The sequence below is a fragment of the Lampris incognitus genome, chromosome 4 (assembly GCF_029633865.1).
Source record: "Lampris incognitus isolate fLamInc1 chromosome 4, fLamInc1.hap2, whole genome shotgun sequence".
NCBI lineage: Eukaryota > Metazoa > Chordata > Actinopteri > Lampriformes > Lampridae > Lampris > Lampris incognitus.
The window spans coordinates 12,408,222-12,425,793 of NC_079214.1; the positions used below are offsets into that span (position 1 = coordinate 12,408,222).

At 45.7% G+C, this 17,572-nt stretch overlaps 1 protein-coding gene across 1 annotated transcript in view; it reads left to right on the plus strand.

The window, feature by feature from the left end:
• Positions 1-17,572, plus strand: part of LOC130111605 (glypican-6-like) — a 202,855-nt gene that overhangs the window by 65,513 nt on the left and 119,770 nt on the right. The window lies entirely within an intron of this gene.

Sequence of the window (17,572 nt, forward strand, 5' to 3'; positions counted from 1 at the left end):
GGCGTCATCTGTGTGGAGTTTGCATATCCTCCCCGTGTTTGCGTGGGTTTCCTCCCGCAGTCCAAAGACATGTAGGTCAGGTGAATTGGCCGTACTAAATTGTCCCTAGGTATGAATGTGTGTGTGTATGTGTGTGTGTGTGTGTGTATGTATGTATGTCGGCCCTGTGTGGTGGCCTGGCGGCCTGTCCAGGGTGTCGCCCCACCTGCCGCCCAATGACTGCTGGGATAGGCTCCAGCATCCCCGCTGGAGATAATGGATGGATGGATGGATGTATAGTTGGTAGTTTGTTTTACTCTCTTTGAGTTTACTTTGTAAACTGCCAGTCAGGGCAGTATTTATAGCTATATTTAATCTGGTCTCACGGACAAAGCGTACGTATACAAGATGTTGGCGGTTCCCAAAATACTTCGACAGCCAACGTCTTGTCGCATGCGTACACTGCACGCCAGCTAATCTCGTTGGGCACACTTTCTGATGGACAATACGCACATACTATGTCTGGCCTTGCAAGGCTTTGTGTTAGCATATGGACTCATGTTGGGTCACATGCAGACGAAGCATGTCAACATGTCGCTGACTGAGGAGGAAGTTGAGGACGTCTGGTTTTTCCTTTTTAATACGGTTAGATTAGAAATGGTTAAGGTTAGGTACGTGTTTAGAAATGGTTATATTTAGGTATTAAATTAGAGATGGTTAAGTTTATGTATAAGGTTAGTAAGTGGTGTCTGAATAGCATAGCGGTTTAGTCCGTTGCCTACCAACACAGGGGATCGCCGGTTCGAATCCCCGTGTTACCTCCGGCTTGGTCGGGCGTCCCTACAGACACAATTGGCCGTGTCTGCGAGTGGGAAACCGGATGTGGGTATGTGTCCTGGTCACTGCACTAGCGCCTCCTCTGGTGGGGGGGGGGGACTGGGGGAAATAGCGTGATCCTCCCACGCGCTACGTCCCCCTGGTGAAACTCCTCACTGTCAGGTGAAAAGAAGCGGCTGGCGACTCCACATGTATCGGAGGAGGCATGTGGTAGTCTGCAGCTTCCTCGGATCAGCAGAGGGGGTGGAGCAGCGACCGGGACGGCTCGGAGGAGGGGGGGTAATTGGCCGATACAATTGGGGAGAAAAAGGAGGAAACACCCCCCCCCCCCAAAAAAAGGAAAAGAAATGGGTACGTATAGGTACAAGGTTAGAGATGGTATGGGTTTGGTGTGGTTAACGACTGGAGTGGCCAGTTGTTAAAGTTCATAACCCACGTGGAGTGTAAATTGGGGTTAAATTAGCCCGAGTGAATTTCTTCAGTTTTGTCCAATTAAATGGCAATTCTGGTGTTTTCTTTTTTTTTTATTTGGGAGCTGCAAGTAAATTGTATACGAACATGTTTTCCGTGTGACTGTTCACACTATATCGATGTTAAGCCCTAGATCAACAATCACTATAGAGCAATAATCTGCATTAATAGGTAATGACGTGAAAGGTTTGTAAGCCGACTTCCCATTCCACTTTGAATAAGTGGAGTAGAGCAAGCGGAGGATACGGGCGGTGTTCGTTCGCCTGCATGACAAACTTACTCACCTGAGAGCTTCTCGTTCGCCCACTCGTCTACAGCCTGTGCTGACGGGAGAGATATGGTTTGTCTCATCACTTCTTCCACTTGCTGGTTATTAGAGGCGGAAGACTCTTGGTCCAATTACGCGGCGGCAGACAGTGAACCGCTGCAAGCCCAGCACTCGGCATCCCGGTTAATTGCGCTCCCCGTATGCCCTGCCATTGTACGCCATGCAAGCGGTGAACAAATGAACGGCTTCATCGGCCGTCGTCACGACGGATGAGCGGAGGAGAAAAGAGCGGAGAGAGGTGCGTTGGTAAAATAACGAGTATTTTAAAGAGATATGTGATGTGGTGTTTTGTAAACTATACAAGGTTAATAGGGAGCGTCGCTACGTTTTTTTTATTGCTAGTTTGTGACTTTTGACCTCGTTATAAAAACTTATCAAGGGAGGTACCCGGTCAGCCCCCTCCAATTATGTCCTTTCTTTGTGACGGAAATAAAAACTGAAAGGGCGTCCGGGTGGCGTGGCGGTCTGCTCCGTTGCCTACCAACATGGGGATCGTTGGTTCGAACCCCCATGTTACCTTCGGCTTGGTCGGGCGTCCCCACAGACACAATTGGCCGTGTCTGCAGGCGGGAAGCCGGATGCGGGTGTGTGTCCTGGTCGCTGCACTAGCGCCTCCTCTGGTCAGTTTCGGCGCCTGTTCCGGGGGGGGGGGACTGGGCGGAATAGCGTGATCCTCCCACATGCTACGTCCCCCTGGTGAAACTCCTTACTGTCAGGTGAAAAGAAGTGGCTGGCGAAGGGGTGGAGCAGTGACCGGGGATGGCTCAGAAGAATTGAGCAATTGGCCGGATACAATTGGGGAGAAAAAGGAGGGGGGAGGGGGGGGGTGAAGTCATTTTTTTCTTTAATGGTTGATTCACTATTGCCACAGAATTTGATGAGCATAATTGATTTTAATGCAGATTTCCGCAGTTAGCGACGACGGCATGTCGTATGCCACACTGTACATGGACCACTCTTCTGCACAGTCCCCTCCAGCTGACACTATGCCAGGACCAGGAAGGTCTGCAGCATGGTGGACTAGGAACACTGCCGTAGCTCCCCCGATGTGGGTCCAAACAGTTAAAATAGGAACATGGCTACACCGTACTGATGATGATATCAATTATTTAACACAAGATCAAAGTTATTAATCCTGAAAAATGAAAAATAAACAAGGAAACTAAACAAATGGAGCAACAACCTGCTTGAAATTATGTGTGACACAAATAATGAAATTAGTGCAGGGTCAGTCGCTCAGCTGTTTCCAACAAGCCCGAGTCTGAAAGAGCGAGCCCGGTGTCCCGGACGAAACTATGCATCTTATTTGCTGTTGCCAAAATGTGGTGAACGGCGTTAATCAGCCTTAATCACATGCATACAGTGCATGTCAAAGTATTGATGAATGAGGACTTAATTGAGGACAGCCGCTCAGATCTACTTTTAACCTCATTTAGAGCCGGCGTGGATTATTACAGACATGGCTGTTGTACTTTTTTAGTCCCAAATATTGAATTTATGACGAGGGTGATGATAGTGTTCGGCGTAATTTTCACTTAGCGATGATGTCATAGCACGCACTTGTAATAACTCGTTAAGGGATCACTCTGTGTTATCTGAAGGCTGGGGATTACATTGTTGAACACGGTAAAAGGCATAAGAGGATGTGTCCTCTAAGAGGATGTTCATAGATTTGACGATAATGTGAGAAATGGTGACTGCTGTGTTGACGTGTTGCTCTCGAAGTAGACTGTGTAGTTCTTTCGTGTTGAATTTAGCGCGTGGCCTTCACTGCATAAAGCACTGAGCTGTGCAGAAATGCAAGATCATCATGTTGATGTGCTGATGGTCGTTTGCCTCATCTAACATTTATTGGTTAGTTTGTTGTCCCAACTAAATCAGTCTGACACGCCGGGTAAATTGAATACAAAGACCAGTAAAGGAAAGTTGACTCGAATCCAGTGGCGGCTGGTGCTAAAAAAAATTTTGGGGGGGGGGCACAGTTTACCTTGGTGCAGCACACCTGACAGCTGCTTTAATATCCACACAGTCACAGAGTTATTAAGAAGGATAATGTAGCCTATAGATTTTATCGGGAGTCGTAGACGGTGGATGATTGACAGTTGAGACGAGGCGTCATGGTGGGTGTGAACATGATTGACAGCTACGAGAATTGTCCAATCACAGAGCAAAAAACATTAAAACAATACCAGTTCGCTGCCAATAAAAGCGGGAGTGTCTGGGGCGCACAGAACTGTGCCCCGTGGAAAATCTGAAGAAACCAATCAGACAGCAGCCTCGGGTCACCTGCTCGCCACAAGCTTGAGGTCCCCTTCACCCAGGAAGTACATGTATTCAGACAGGAATCAACCAAATACCATTTGGAACCAGTATTTAATGGCTTCTGACAGTTGCTCACAGACTGGAAAACACTTTTATTTCATAATCATTTGCATTATACAACTAAATTATATTTAACATGTTGAAGTAGGTTTTCATCTCTTGATGTTTGAAGGGGGCGGCGCCCCAGCGCCCTGTACTGGCCGGCTGCCACTGAAATGTCATGAGTCTGTTCTCATCACTTTTTATAAGTGATCTCAATTTTGCTCAAAATAAGCTAAGTTTTGGCGTCCGGGTGGCGTGGCGGTCTATTCTGTTGCCTACCAACATGGAGATTGACGGTTTGAATCCCCGTGATACATCTGGCTTGGTCGGGCGTCCCTACAGACACAATTGGCCGTGTCTGCAGGTGGGAAGCCGGATGTGGGTATGCTGGTCAGTCGGAGCGCCTAGTCGGGGTGGGGTGGGGTAGTGTGATCCTCCCATGTGCTACATCCCCCTGGTGAAACTCCTCACTGTCAGGTGAAATAAGCGGCTGGTGACACCACGTGTATCGGAGGAGGCATGTGGTAGTCTGCAGTCCTCCCCAGATCGGCAGTGTGGGGTAATTGGCTGGATACAATTGGGGAGAAAAAGAGGGAACCCCCCCCCCCAAAAAAAAAGCTAAGTTAAGTGGATCCACACTGACTGTAAAAAGGTACGAGAGTGACAGTAGTTGGAATTGAGCAGAAACGCCTCTCAAGTTATTTTCCTCTGCGTTTCTAAGACCCGGGTTCGAAAATAGGCCAACATAAACACCTGGGTGTTTCTCCATGAAAGGTGGGCTGGAGAACAGGTTACCGAAAGTGCAAAGGAACTTTTCTGCACAACACCTCCTCTGCAAGGGGGGGTGGAGAAGACTCGGGATCTTGTTGTTATCACTTGTGAGATACAGATTGACGAGATACAGATTTCACCGTGTTTTCGTTGGGTTCCCGCGGAGATCCCAGAGTATTATTTTTGCATGTGGCTGTAGTTTTGTTGTTCGAGTCTGAAGTAAGGTACAAAGAAAATATCTGTAGCGCTTGAAAATCCGTTGTTGGCCTGTGATGTGTGCCATACACAGACGCACAAAGCACAGCAGCAAAACCACAGCAACATAACACACATAGCTCTGTTGGATATAAAGTCTTTCAATTTAAGATTAGCCGGTGTACATCTTTGATATTTTGTAGGTTTTTTTTTTTAAATTACTCTGCTGAGCATGAAAAACAATTTGAATATATTGAATGGTTGCATTACCCATCCACTACATCTGTTAAGAATATTCTCAGGAGTGTGCTGCTCTTTACTGGCCTACTGCGACTGTGAAAAACAACATTTCACAAATGACATCAGTGGTGAACTGTTATTGCCAGACTCAAAATGAACTCCCTAACCCGAGACTGGAAAAGTTTTTTAAGAGCGATTAACAAAATATTTCACGATATATACTATCTTTGATATCTCATGAATTTTTATTTCTGCCTCACTAATGATTCATAATTCGTTTCATAACTGCGTGCCTTTTTGATATGCCTCCAACGCAGCCGTTGCCACGACAATATGGTGGCAACGTGGCGAGTCGAACCCCAGCCCGCGACCCTGGCATATTGGCTCCGCCGGCGTCGCACCAAGACGCCGCCAAACTGTTTGTCGGTAATTAACGAGCTAACGGAATAAGAGTTATGGAAGTGACTTTGGAAATGGCGCCCGTGTTTCCGAGCCTGTTTAATGGATGGCAGCTGTACCCCAGGCTCAAATTCAGAACTTCAGACCACACCCTTTGTGATCCACGTTAAAAGATAATGACAAACCCTTTGACTAATAATAACAACGAAGGGCACACGTCGCTTGCTGGTTTTCATCTTCTACACATGCCTGTACTGTCAGGACATTTTAGCGTCCCATCCCTCTCCTGCCAGCGCCGAGCTCGCTCCACCTCATGGGGTTTGAATCATCCCTCATCAATTTTACATGCCCCCATTTCTGTCCCCAGTTATTTATAGGGTCCTATTATGAAATCCTTAACTTACTTTTTGATTACTGACTTCTTCCCCCGTGGGCTCGAGGGTTTTGATGCATTATTGAGTAATCATGGAGCTGTAAGTGACTGTTGTACATTGGAATTAAGCTTTGGCCATTGGAAATCAATCATGTGACCCAGGGGCTTTTTCTTCTAAATTCTTGAAAATATTGTTGCGTTCTCCCATAGAGACTTCACGGCCTGATCAGGTTCTCTAGACCAATAAGTGGAGTCCAGCTTTGCATACCCGCCACCCTGCATCACTTTGGCTCGATGTGGGTCGAGTCTCCGTAGGTTTTGTTTTATTGCTCCTCGAAAGCATTACCCTTCTCCGCTGCGGCCCACCGTCCTCCAGTGATGTGCATTAAAGATGAGCAATAAGATAAATATTTACAAACTATGCATGCGTTTATGTGTTGGGCCGAGAGAGAGAGAGAGAGAGAGAGTCCCCACAGTTAGAGATTAATTACCGTGGATGATCCCTGTTAAAAGGTGCTTCATAGCGCAGTAAAGTGTGGATCTGGATTGGAGCCACTGTACAGTAAATCATGTCCTGCCTGCAGCTGCTCTTAGCCTTAGCGTTAACAGATTTTGAGTTTCATAAACCTGTCTTTATTTTTTTAATTTTTTCCCCATCTCGCCGATATCTGATCTCCTGTTCTGTATTTCATCATGACTTTATGGCGTCGTAAGAAATGTATATTTTAAGTCCGTTTCCCTGAATAATTGAATCAAGGAGCAGAAGATCAGAGCAATATCAAAATCTATATCAGGGGTGGGCAATCTCATCCTGAAAGGGCCGGTGTGGGTGCAGGTTTTTGTTCCAACCAAGCAGTTACACACCTGTGTCTTCTAATCAAGCTCCTCAGCAAAGACTCTCCTGGTTGATTCGTGGGATCAGGTGTGTCACTGCTTGGTTGGAACAAAAACCTGCACCCACACCGGCACTTTCTGGATAAGATTGCCCGCCCCTGGTCTCTATACTACTTTATATATTGCTCGGCATAATAGAAGCTTTAACCGTGGTGAATCAGATAACTTTCTTGAGCGTTTCAAACCCCCGTCCACCATCTAATGTTGGTATGGACCATGAAAATAGCAGCTTTTTGTTGACACCGTTGTCCTTTCATGCATTCTCACTAACTGTCCTATTAAGGGCATTAAGGAATGGGTGCTTTGAAATACTTTTCTTTTCTTTTTTAACCATGATTTTGTGCAGACTTTTGTCGTTTCAGCGATTAAAAGTCTTTAGCAGCCCAGAAGGCCGGCGTTGCAGAGGAGGCTGGGTTCATGAGGTTTACAGTAGATCTCCTTTAGATCAACATTAGATGATGTTGTAAGCTCGACACGTGAGCACCTCGTCGTCCATAAGTGGTTGACGTCTCGGACAACATCAGAAAACAACAACAAGAGAGGCATGGAAAGCATCAGAGAACGTAGCAGATCAGATAGCGGCGGAATCAGACCAATTTGTATCTGGTCGTGCTCTTTCTGTGCCTCGCTCGCTCTTGTTGTCTGTAAGAAGCTCATTAGTTTCTGTTTGTTTGATGCCCGGCCCGGCTTTTCTGTTCTCTCGTGAGACGGAGGCCATAGATTAGCAAGTGTGGTTGGTCGACTAAAGTCCGGGTTGGCCAGTAGAAAAAACTCTGCCGTGGTCGGCCGAGTTCTCTGATCCGGTCCCAGTAGGAACGAGGGGCCCGTCCTTCCTGTCCCCTCTTTGCTCGCAGTTGTAATACATAGCAAGCACCGTCCCTTACTCGCGCCCGTCCAGAACCCAAAGTGACTGAGATATCCAAGCTGCTGATGCCCCTTTTTCTCGAACCCGAGGTCTACCTGAAAAATCACCGACGGGCTCGCAGACCTCGAGAGCCTGCCGACTCCCACGGTCACCCAGGACACTGTGTTGGCGGTTAAATCCCCACATCCTGTTATGATCTGATACGATTGCCCTGCTTCCCTTTTAAGAGGCGGTCTCTCAGGCACGTGTAACTTCGAGCAGCTCAGGAATTTTCTCATCGAAATAAAGTAAAACCTGAAGCTGAGGGAAAGGAGCTTTCCCGTGTGAGAGGGAGTCAAGCATGACGGCTCTGATTCGCCCAAAAAAGCTTAGCATTATACAACCGTTAAATGACTAAACATTGGGGGAATGTTTTCACATGCGAGGATTTTTTTTTTCTCTCTCTCTTTGCTGGAAAATCTGATGACGCCTCCTTGCATTAAACGTTTAAAAATTGCATTCGCAAGCTGTTCCTGGTGTCAGCGTCCAACATAAAAAAAAAACTATAATCCTCTTACAACTGATTTGAGTGTCTTCACAGTCAGTGGATGCTTATTGTCTCACTAACTCGTATAAAACATCTATAAAAAAAATCCCATGCAATGACGTCATTTCCATCCCCAATTGATGCCATTCTCATCCACTTTGTTAATTAGGTGGAATATTATCAATTCGTTGTTTCTTAAAATAATTGGCTGACAGAACCGATAAAGGACAATAACAATGGGAATCCCGGTTAGCCTTGGAAGGAAAAAAAAAGTGTATGACCTCTAAAATGTGTAATTATGGAAAGCAGAAAGGAATTTTTTATTCAAAGTTAGGTCAATCCTTAAGGGAAATTAAGACATATAATAATGAACATGGTCTCGTTTTTTTCCTCCCTCAAAGTAAAAAATTTTCCATCTCTGAACTCATTTCACTCCCTTTGACATCACAAACTCAGCCTGGACATTACTTATTCATGCCTCCCATTCAGTGATATACTGAACAAGTAACATTTAGATGGGTAAAAAATACCCAGAATTCATAGCTGACATCAAATGATTACATCAAAATAGGATCTCAAAGGTCCTCATTATACTTGCCCCAGTTTCACTCCAGAATTATAAACTGGAATTACTATCCCCAGTTTTGTAATAATAACTATTTTAAACCTCAGAGAAAATTTGTTTAATGGCATTTCCCCAAAATGAGGTGCAAATAAATGGCAGGGCTTTTGGTAGGACGTCCTCCCTTTGTATCATCACCAGCGCCTAAAGTTAGGTTGTATTACCAGAGCAAAAATGAATCAGGAGATGTGTAACTTTTACATTTTGTGTGCAGAAGACTTGTGATTAATTTATTGTGAATTTTTGTTTTTTGGGGGGTTTTTTTTTGGTGAATTATTTGTGGCTAGAATTGTATGACGTGATAGCCAATACCATTATTGAATCAGACCGAAACTGAAAGAGAAGGCAACACTTGACACATAGAGAAGGATTTTGCCCAGTATTGCATCACAGTATTTCTAGTTTAATTTCAAGGTTAAAATGAATGGTTTTAAAATCAAGAGTGACTGAGGAAACTAAATGAGGTTACCAACACATTTAAGCTGAATTTTGAAGCAATGCTAAAAGTTATCTGAATAGTCCACGTTTTTGTGTTATTTTCGATAATCCAGGTAATCTTAATCTCAGATTAGGTTTATTTTAGCATTTTAAAATGCATTTTAAATTAAAAAACAAAAGTTTTTCACAAATGCTGGTAAATGTTGTAAAATTCTGTGGTTGGTTTAAAGAGTGATCTGAGCTGAGCTAAGTGTAGATGTTTGCACCTGGAGAAAATAATAATAATAATCACAACAACAACAACAACAATAACAATAATAATAATAATAATGATAATAATAAAATCGCCCTACTCTGAACAGCCCACATACTGTCAATCAAGTGACATCTGCCCTATAGTGCCTCAGGTCCATAGTTTAGACCCGGCTCTACAGGATGTAAAACAGGAAACATGAAAGAAATGATAATAAATAAAAATAAATTAATGTATCCTTTCCATTTATTTATTTATTTATTTGTTTGTTTATTTTATTCATGTATATTTAAAAAGTTAAATATACTTTAACTTGACCCATATTTTTAAAAATGTTATGGCTTTTTTTCCCCCTACAGACATCATTAACTTGACCTAGAGCATGCAAACCTATTCCCTGCTTTTCAGGATAACACAGAAGCGTCTCTGCGGTGGATTTTGGCTGAGCATATCTCGGATGAGTTTATTCTAATCTCGACGTCTCTTGGAATGTGCACATTTCCATTTGACTCCGGTGCATCTCCGCGGCGCAAATAGCGGCACGATATCTTTGCAAAATCTTCATCAGCCCCCGGTGTGTAGAACGGTATTGCGTTCATGGAAAAAGACATTTTGTGTGACAGGAAAAAGTTTGTGCACGGAAAATAAAAATAAAATGTCTTCAAATGGAAGACAGGCACATCATGGCTCACTGCTGAAATCAGTGTATATCAAGTAAAAATCAAAATAGTCCAGTGTTGTACTTATCATACCCTTATAGCAGCAGCCCTCATGAATAACTGAGCTGCACACTTCTCCCCACTACCCTTCGACCTTTCTCTGTCTGTCTCGCTAACCTCCTGCTGCACCGCCGTGAAGATTAAAACCTTGCTGGTGGGAGCCAGCATCCACCACAATCACCATTTACTCAGTTATTTATACTCAGCGCTGGCTGCATGATGAGCCTTTACACCCAAGCTATGCTGTGACTTGGTGCAATATTCCCGGGTTCTCTTTGCTCCGGTAAATTCTCCACAGACCCTCATAATTTTCTCTTAATGTTTCGGCATCAGTGCAATATTCACATGTAGGAATACCGTATAGGAGACAACCTCTGTACGCCGAATTATAGAAGAACCGCTCCAGTTTACAAGCTCATATATCAATTTTATGACCTCGTCTTGCATTTTACATGTTCTATGTGAGCAACCCGCCGGGTCAGGTTAGTTCTATGCACAGAATCGGCTGATGAAACTGGGCCGTGATTCTTATTTTGGAGGTTACTGCGCTTCGGTTTTATATGAGGCAGGAAATTGATAGCGGCTCCTGAATGAAAGTAATGGCACATTTATTTCAAGACAAATAATCATTAGTTAAAATTATGGAACATGATAAAAAACACATTGTATATTGCAATATGTGTTAAGGAAACGGCATCACAATAGTGAAACTGGAATACAACATGAAATGACACGAGTGAATCCTCCTTGACAAAGTCTTGTGCATTATCAGTGAAACTAGAGACGGTGTAGACACACAGTTCCTGGAAAAGTGCATGAATAAGTAACGTTTGTTTTGGTGTTCCCATGTCATCTTTATTAAATGTCAAGGAAGACTAATCCTCTGCGGAGGGAGGAGATGGGGTTTGTCCAGCAGCACTTTAGCTCATGGCTGGTGGCAGACTCCATCATCTGGGACGGGCTGCAACCCTCGTTTCCTCACTTCAGGATGAATGGCTTTTGGTAGCCTGGACACCGTCAGACTGTCCCACCGGGTCGTCTCAAGGAGAGGCTGAATAAGACATTGCTTTTCAGAAGCTGCTACTGCCAAAAAAAAAAAAAAAAAGTGTGGGGTGGGGGGGGAGCTCAAGTTCACTCCTTCTCTTTTAATATATTCACTTGATTTCAAGAGTGCTTCGAACAGTCTCGCTTATACAGCACCTTACTACACATAACCTAGGCTCATGGCCCTCGGCGTATTGAGTTTGCTCTGGGCAAAACTGGGCATATCTATATTTTTTTCCTCATACATATAAAAAATGATGCTTCATGATGTCTATGCATCACGTTAAACTGACTAATTATTAGATTAGATTAGATTAGATTAGATTGTTTTATTGGCCACACGACCAAGGCCGGTGGAGCTTGTTTTTGGTACACATTAAGCTCTGCAGCACAATACATACAGGGACAACAACAACAGACTCTCCACATATTATCATGAACAATACAGTTAAACAATAACGGAAACAAACATATCACACGTACCAATTAGGTGAATGGTGGTATTTGGGCCAATGGTGTGTGAGGAGGGGGTGAGAGGGAGGAATTCAGAGTCCTGATGGTTAGGGGAAAAAAAACCTTGCGAAGCGTTTAGTCTTAGTGGACAGTGGCCTGTAGCGCCTCCCTGAGGGAAGGCGCTGGAAGAGGTGATGAGCAGGATGTGAGGGGTCGGGGGTGATGATGACAATGATATTGGTATAATTGTAATGAAACATTGCTTAAAGGGAAACAATCGTGATTTCCAGAAGGATCTCCACATGCAGTGTGTTGTAGAGATAATGGTCCCATAGCAAACACAACACTGAGCAGTCAGGCGTCCGGGTGGCGTGGCGGTCTGTTCCGTTGCCTACCAACACGGGGATCGCCGGTTCGAATCCCCGTGTTACCTCCGGCTTGGTCGGGTGTCCCTACAGACACAATTGGCTGTGTCTGCGGGTGGGAAGCCGGATGTTGGTATGTGTCCTGGTCACCGCAGTAGCGCCTCCTCTGGTCTGTAGGGGCACCTGTTGGGGGGGGGGATAGCGTGGTCCTCCCACACGCTACGTCCCCCTGGTGAAACTCCTCACTGTCAGGTGAAAAGAAGCGGCTGGTGACTCCACATGTATCGGAGGAGGCATGTGGTAGTCTGCGGCCCTCCCCGGATCGGCAGAGGGGGTGGAGCAGCGACCGGGACGGCTCGGAAAAGTGGGGTAGTTGGCCAGGTACAATTGGGGGGGTACACGGAGCAGTCTTCTGTGTGTCTTTGAAACACTGATGAGCTAGTGGGGGGAAAGTGTCCACCTGTGACGTCGCTTGTGAATGTGAAAAACGCCACCTAGTGGGGACGTAGACGTCGAGGGGAGGCCGTGGAGAACAGCCTCCGGGCGTGCGTTTCCTCCCTGTGACGGCACTGATGAGGCCGCGTGTGGAGTATGGGGGTGCGCCGTTTGAGGGCTGTGAGGAGAGACAACGAGCCACCACGGACGGGGTTCGGGGAAGGGCTGTCTGAGTAATGACCAGGTACAGGCGTGTACCCCTACACATCTGCCTGATCTACAGACACGAAGAGAGCGGCCTGCTGTTGGGCCGATGAAAGACGTGCACCAGCCTTGACCGTCCTCTCCACAGCCTCCTCCCCCCTAGTGGGGGAGACGGGACTGGTCGGCTTCTTCACAGAAACGATCGGCTGTCGCTGTTAAAAACAAGAGCAAATAGACGGAGAACCTCCACCATGTCATGTTATCGGGCTTTGTGATAATCTGTAATTTTAGCATCTGGGTGGCGTGGCGGTCCATTCCGTTGGCTATCAACACAGGGATCGCTGGTTCGATCCCCGTGTTACCTCCGGCTTGGTCGGGCGTCCCTCCAGACACAGCTGGCCGTGTCTGCGGGTGGGAAGCCGGATGTGGGTATGTGTCCTGGTCGCAGCACTAGCGCCTCCTCTGGTTGGTCAAGGCGCCTGTTTGGGGGGGGGGCTGGGGGGGAATAGCGTGATCCTCCCACACACTACGTCCTGGTCGCTGCACTAGCGCTTCCTGTGGTTGGCCCTTTCGCCTGTTGGGGGGGGGGGGGGACTGGGGGGAATAGCGCGATCCTCCCACGTGCTATGTCCCCCTGGTGAAACTCCTCACTGTCAGGTGAAAAGAAGCGGCTGGTGACTCCACGTGTATCAGAGGAGGCATGTGGTAGTCTGCAGCCCTCCCCGGATCGGCAGAGGGGGTGGAGCAACGACCAGGATGGCTCGGAAGAGTGGGGTAATTGGCCGGATGCAATTGGGGGGAAAAAAAGTGTGGGGGGGGACCCACCTCAGGGGGGACCCCCCCCCCCAAAAAATCAGTAATTTTGAGAATTTGTGCTCTAGTGTTTATAGGACTGGGTTTTTAACGTTTTTATCATGTGTATATCTGTTGTCTTCTATTTCAAACTATACTACTACTACAACTACTACTACTACTACTAGTACTATACTACTACTACTACTACTACTCTACATTCTGTATAATTCAACCATTGTATTGCAAGTCAGAATGATTCAACTCGGACTCAACCCATCCTTCCTGTTTCGGCGCTAACTTCGGTGGGCTCCGTGGAAAGAACCGACATTATGTAAGGAAATGCAAATCAGCAAGTGCCATATAAAGACTTCATGGATTATCCGCCAGCGACGAGGACGCTTTTCTGCACAATTGTGGCGCACTTCAGACACACACAGAAGACTGCTCGGCTTTATGACTGCTAATGAAGCGTTATGCCTGCAACGTGTGTATGTGTGTGTGTGTACACTACCGTTCAAAAGTTTGGGATCACCCAAACAATTTCGTGTTTTCCATGAAAAGTCACACTTATTCACCACCATATGTTGTGAAATGAATAGAAAATAGAGTCAAGACATTGACAAGGTTAGAAATAATGATTTGTATTTGAAATAAGATTTTTTTTACATCAAACTTTGCTTTCGTCAAAGAATCCTCCATTTGCAGCAATTACAGCATTGCAGACCTTTGGCATTCTAGCTGTTAATTTGTTGAGGTAATCTGGAGAAATTGCACCCCACGCTTCCAGAAGCAGCTCCCACAAGTTGGATTGGTTGGATGGGCACTTCTTTGAGCAGATTGAGTTTCTGGAGCATCACATTTGTGGGGTCAATTAAACGCTCAAAATGGCCAGAAAAAGAGAACTTTCATCTGAAACTCGACAGTCTATTCTTGTTCTTAGAAATGAAGGCTATTCCATGCGAGAAATTGCTAAGAAATTGAAGATTTCCTACACCGGTGTGTACTACTCCCTTCAGAGGACAGCACAAACAGGCTCTAACAGGTACTATTTAATGAAGATGCCAGTTGGGGACCTGTGAGGCGTCTGTTTCTCAAACTAGAGACTCTAATGTACTTATCTTCTTGCTCAGTTGTGCAACGCGGCCTCCCACTTCTTTTTCTACTCTGGTTAGAGCCTGTTTGTGCTGTCCTCTGAAGGGAGTAGTACACACCGGTGTAGGAAATCTTCAATTTCTTAGCAATTTCTCGCATGGAATAGCCTTCATTTCTAAGAACAAGAATAGACTGTCGAGTTTCAGATGAAAGTTCTCTTTTTCTGGCCATTTTGAGCGTTTAATTGACCCCACAAATGTGATGCTCCAGAAACTCAATCTGCTCAAAGAAGTGCCCATCCAACCAATCCAACTTGTGGGAGCTGCTTCTGGAAGCGTGGGGTGCAATTTCTCCAGATTACCTCAACAAATTAACAGCTAGAATGCCAAAGGTCTGCAATGCTGTAATTGCTGCAAATGGAGGATTCTTTGACGAAAGCAAAGTTTGATGTAAAAAAAATCTTATTTCAAATACAAATCATTATTTCTAACCTTGTCAATGTCTTGACTCTATTTTCTATTCATTTCACAACATATGGTGGTGAATAAGTGTGACTTTTCATGGAAAACACAAAATTGTTTGGGTGATCCCAAACTTTTGAACGGTAGTGTATATATATATATATATATATATATATAATTATATATAATGTTAAAAATTGTGATTTTTTCCCTTTAAGCACGTGATAAGCTAGTGGCTGTATTATATCCACATTTAAACTGCAGTGTGGTATGCAGTACTTGGCATCAGAGGAAACGGCACTCACCGTCCTGGTTGTACTTTTCACTCCCCCTCCTAGAAGTATTTGGCTCAGATGTACAAATCTGTTCTGCTGGTCTATTGTGGTATTGCGTTTCTGATCAATCTTTCTTTTTTCCTTTTTTTTTTTTGCTCCTGGCTCCGTCAACCAGGTTGAACTCGAACCCAGTGTGATTTGATACAGGTCATTTGGACCCAAATGTTATCGAGAGGCTTCGGAGATGATATCAGTAAACTTTTCCCGGATTTTGTTTTTCTACATCGCCACATCCCGGTAGGAATACGCCGCGGTCGGCTTTTCCTCCGGGTGAGTGCAAACCTGTCCCTCCACAAACACCCATGTAGCAGTACTTACAACACAGAACCACCTGTACAAACAGCAATTCTGGTTAAAAATATAAATATAATACAAAAATATAATGTAAAATATATATCCGGTCTGAGATATTAAACAAGACTGAAGCTTATTTACAGGCTTGGTGATCCAGATAAACTACTGCAACTAAATCCTGTAATTGTTGATATTACACTTCGTCGTTATTTCTTCACTTCGTTCAGGGGTATCACAATTAACGGTTATTACACTTGTACGCCAAGCTTGGTTTATAGTTTAATTTGTTTCCGAGTGACAGATTTTTCTTCTTCTTTATTTAGAACCGTCACCTTGTATTATAAACACCACATAGACTCGCCCACTGGTGGAGTCTCTACCGGAAAATGGTGGATTGCTCCCTCTGGGTTGGGGAGGAGTTGTTGCCTCAAGTGAAGGACTTCAAGTATCTCGGGGGTCTTGTTCACGGGTGAGGGTAGGATGGAGCAGGAGATTGACAGGTGGGTTGGTGCAGCATCAGCAGTAATGTAGACATTGTACCGGACCGTTGTGGTGAAGAGGGAGATGAGCCGGAAGGCAAAGCTCTCAATTTACCAGTCAGTCTTCGTTCCAACCCTCACCTGTGGTCATGAGCTTTGGGTAGTGACTGAGCTCGGCCCTCCGGAGGGAGCTCCGAGTAGAGCCGCTGCTCCTCCGTGTCGAAAGGAGCCAGTTGAGGTGGTTCGGGCATCTGATTAGGATGTCTCCTTTGTGCCTTCCTTTGGAGGGTTACCGGGCACGGCCAACTGGGAGGAGACCCCGGGGTAGATCCAGAACTCGCCGAAGGGACTAGATGTCCAATCTGGCCTGGGAACGCCTCGGGATCCCACAGGAGGAGCTGGAGGGCGTTGCTGGGGAGAGGGCCGTCTGGAGTGCCCTACTTAGCTTGCTGCCACTGCGACCCGACCCTGGAGAGGCGGCTGAAGATGAATGAATGAATGAAGTAATGTGGCTCTATTAAATTAATATATTACTTTATCTGGCCATGCTTGTGCAGGCAAACGTTGCTTCAAGACATTTATTGAAGCTTGTCAGTGTAATTGCCCCCCCCCCCCCCGACACACACACACACATCCTGCTGACCAACTCAGTGAACAAACCTTTTTATGGAACTGATTGAAAATGGGTGGCACAGTGGTTAGCACGGTCCTGGGTTCAAGCCCCGGGGTAGTCCAAACTTGGAGGATTGTCCCGGGTCGTCCTCTGTGTGGAGTTTGCATCTTCTCCCCATGTCTGCGTGGGTTTCCTTCGGGTGCTCCGGTTTCCTCCCACAGTCCAAAGACATGTAGGTCAGGTGAGTCGGCCACACTAAATTGTCCCTAGCTGTGTGTGTGTGTGTGTGTGTGTGTGTGTGTCTCCCCACCTGCCGCCCAATGACTGCTGGGATAGGCTCCAGCATCCCCGTGACCCTGAGAGCAGGATAAGTGGTTCGGATGATGGATGGATGACTGAAAACGACTTGAATCACTGGAAACCAAAGATTTTGCCCAGTGCCACAGTGGACCTTGTCTTGAACAGGACCGCTTCCACATCAGCCACAACGTGACCATAGACGTCTGACAGACTGTCAGTCCAAACATCCAAAGGAGCCAAAGACCTCATTGCCAAGCAATAATGGACAAACAAACACATGTTTACCCATCCTGCACAATAGCCAGAACACACATGCAAGCAAAAACACAAATATGTACAAATACGAACACCCGTACAAACACATACACACATCCAGCTGCTCATCAACACCAGAGGCCATTAAAGCCGGCAGGGGTCTCCAGTACCCC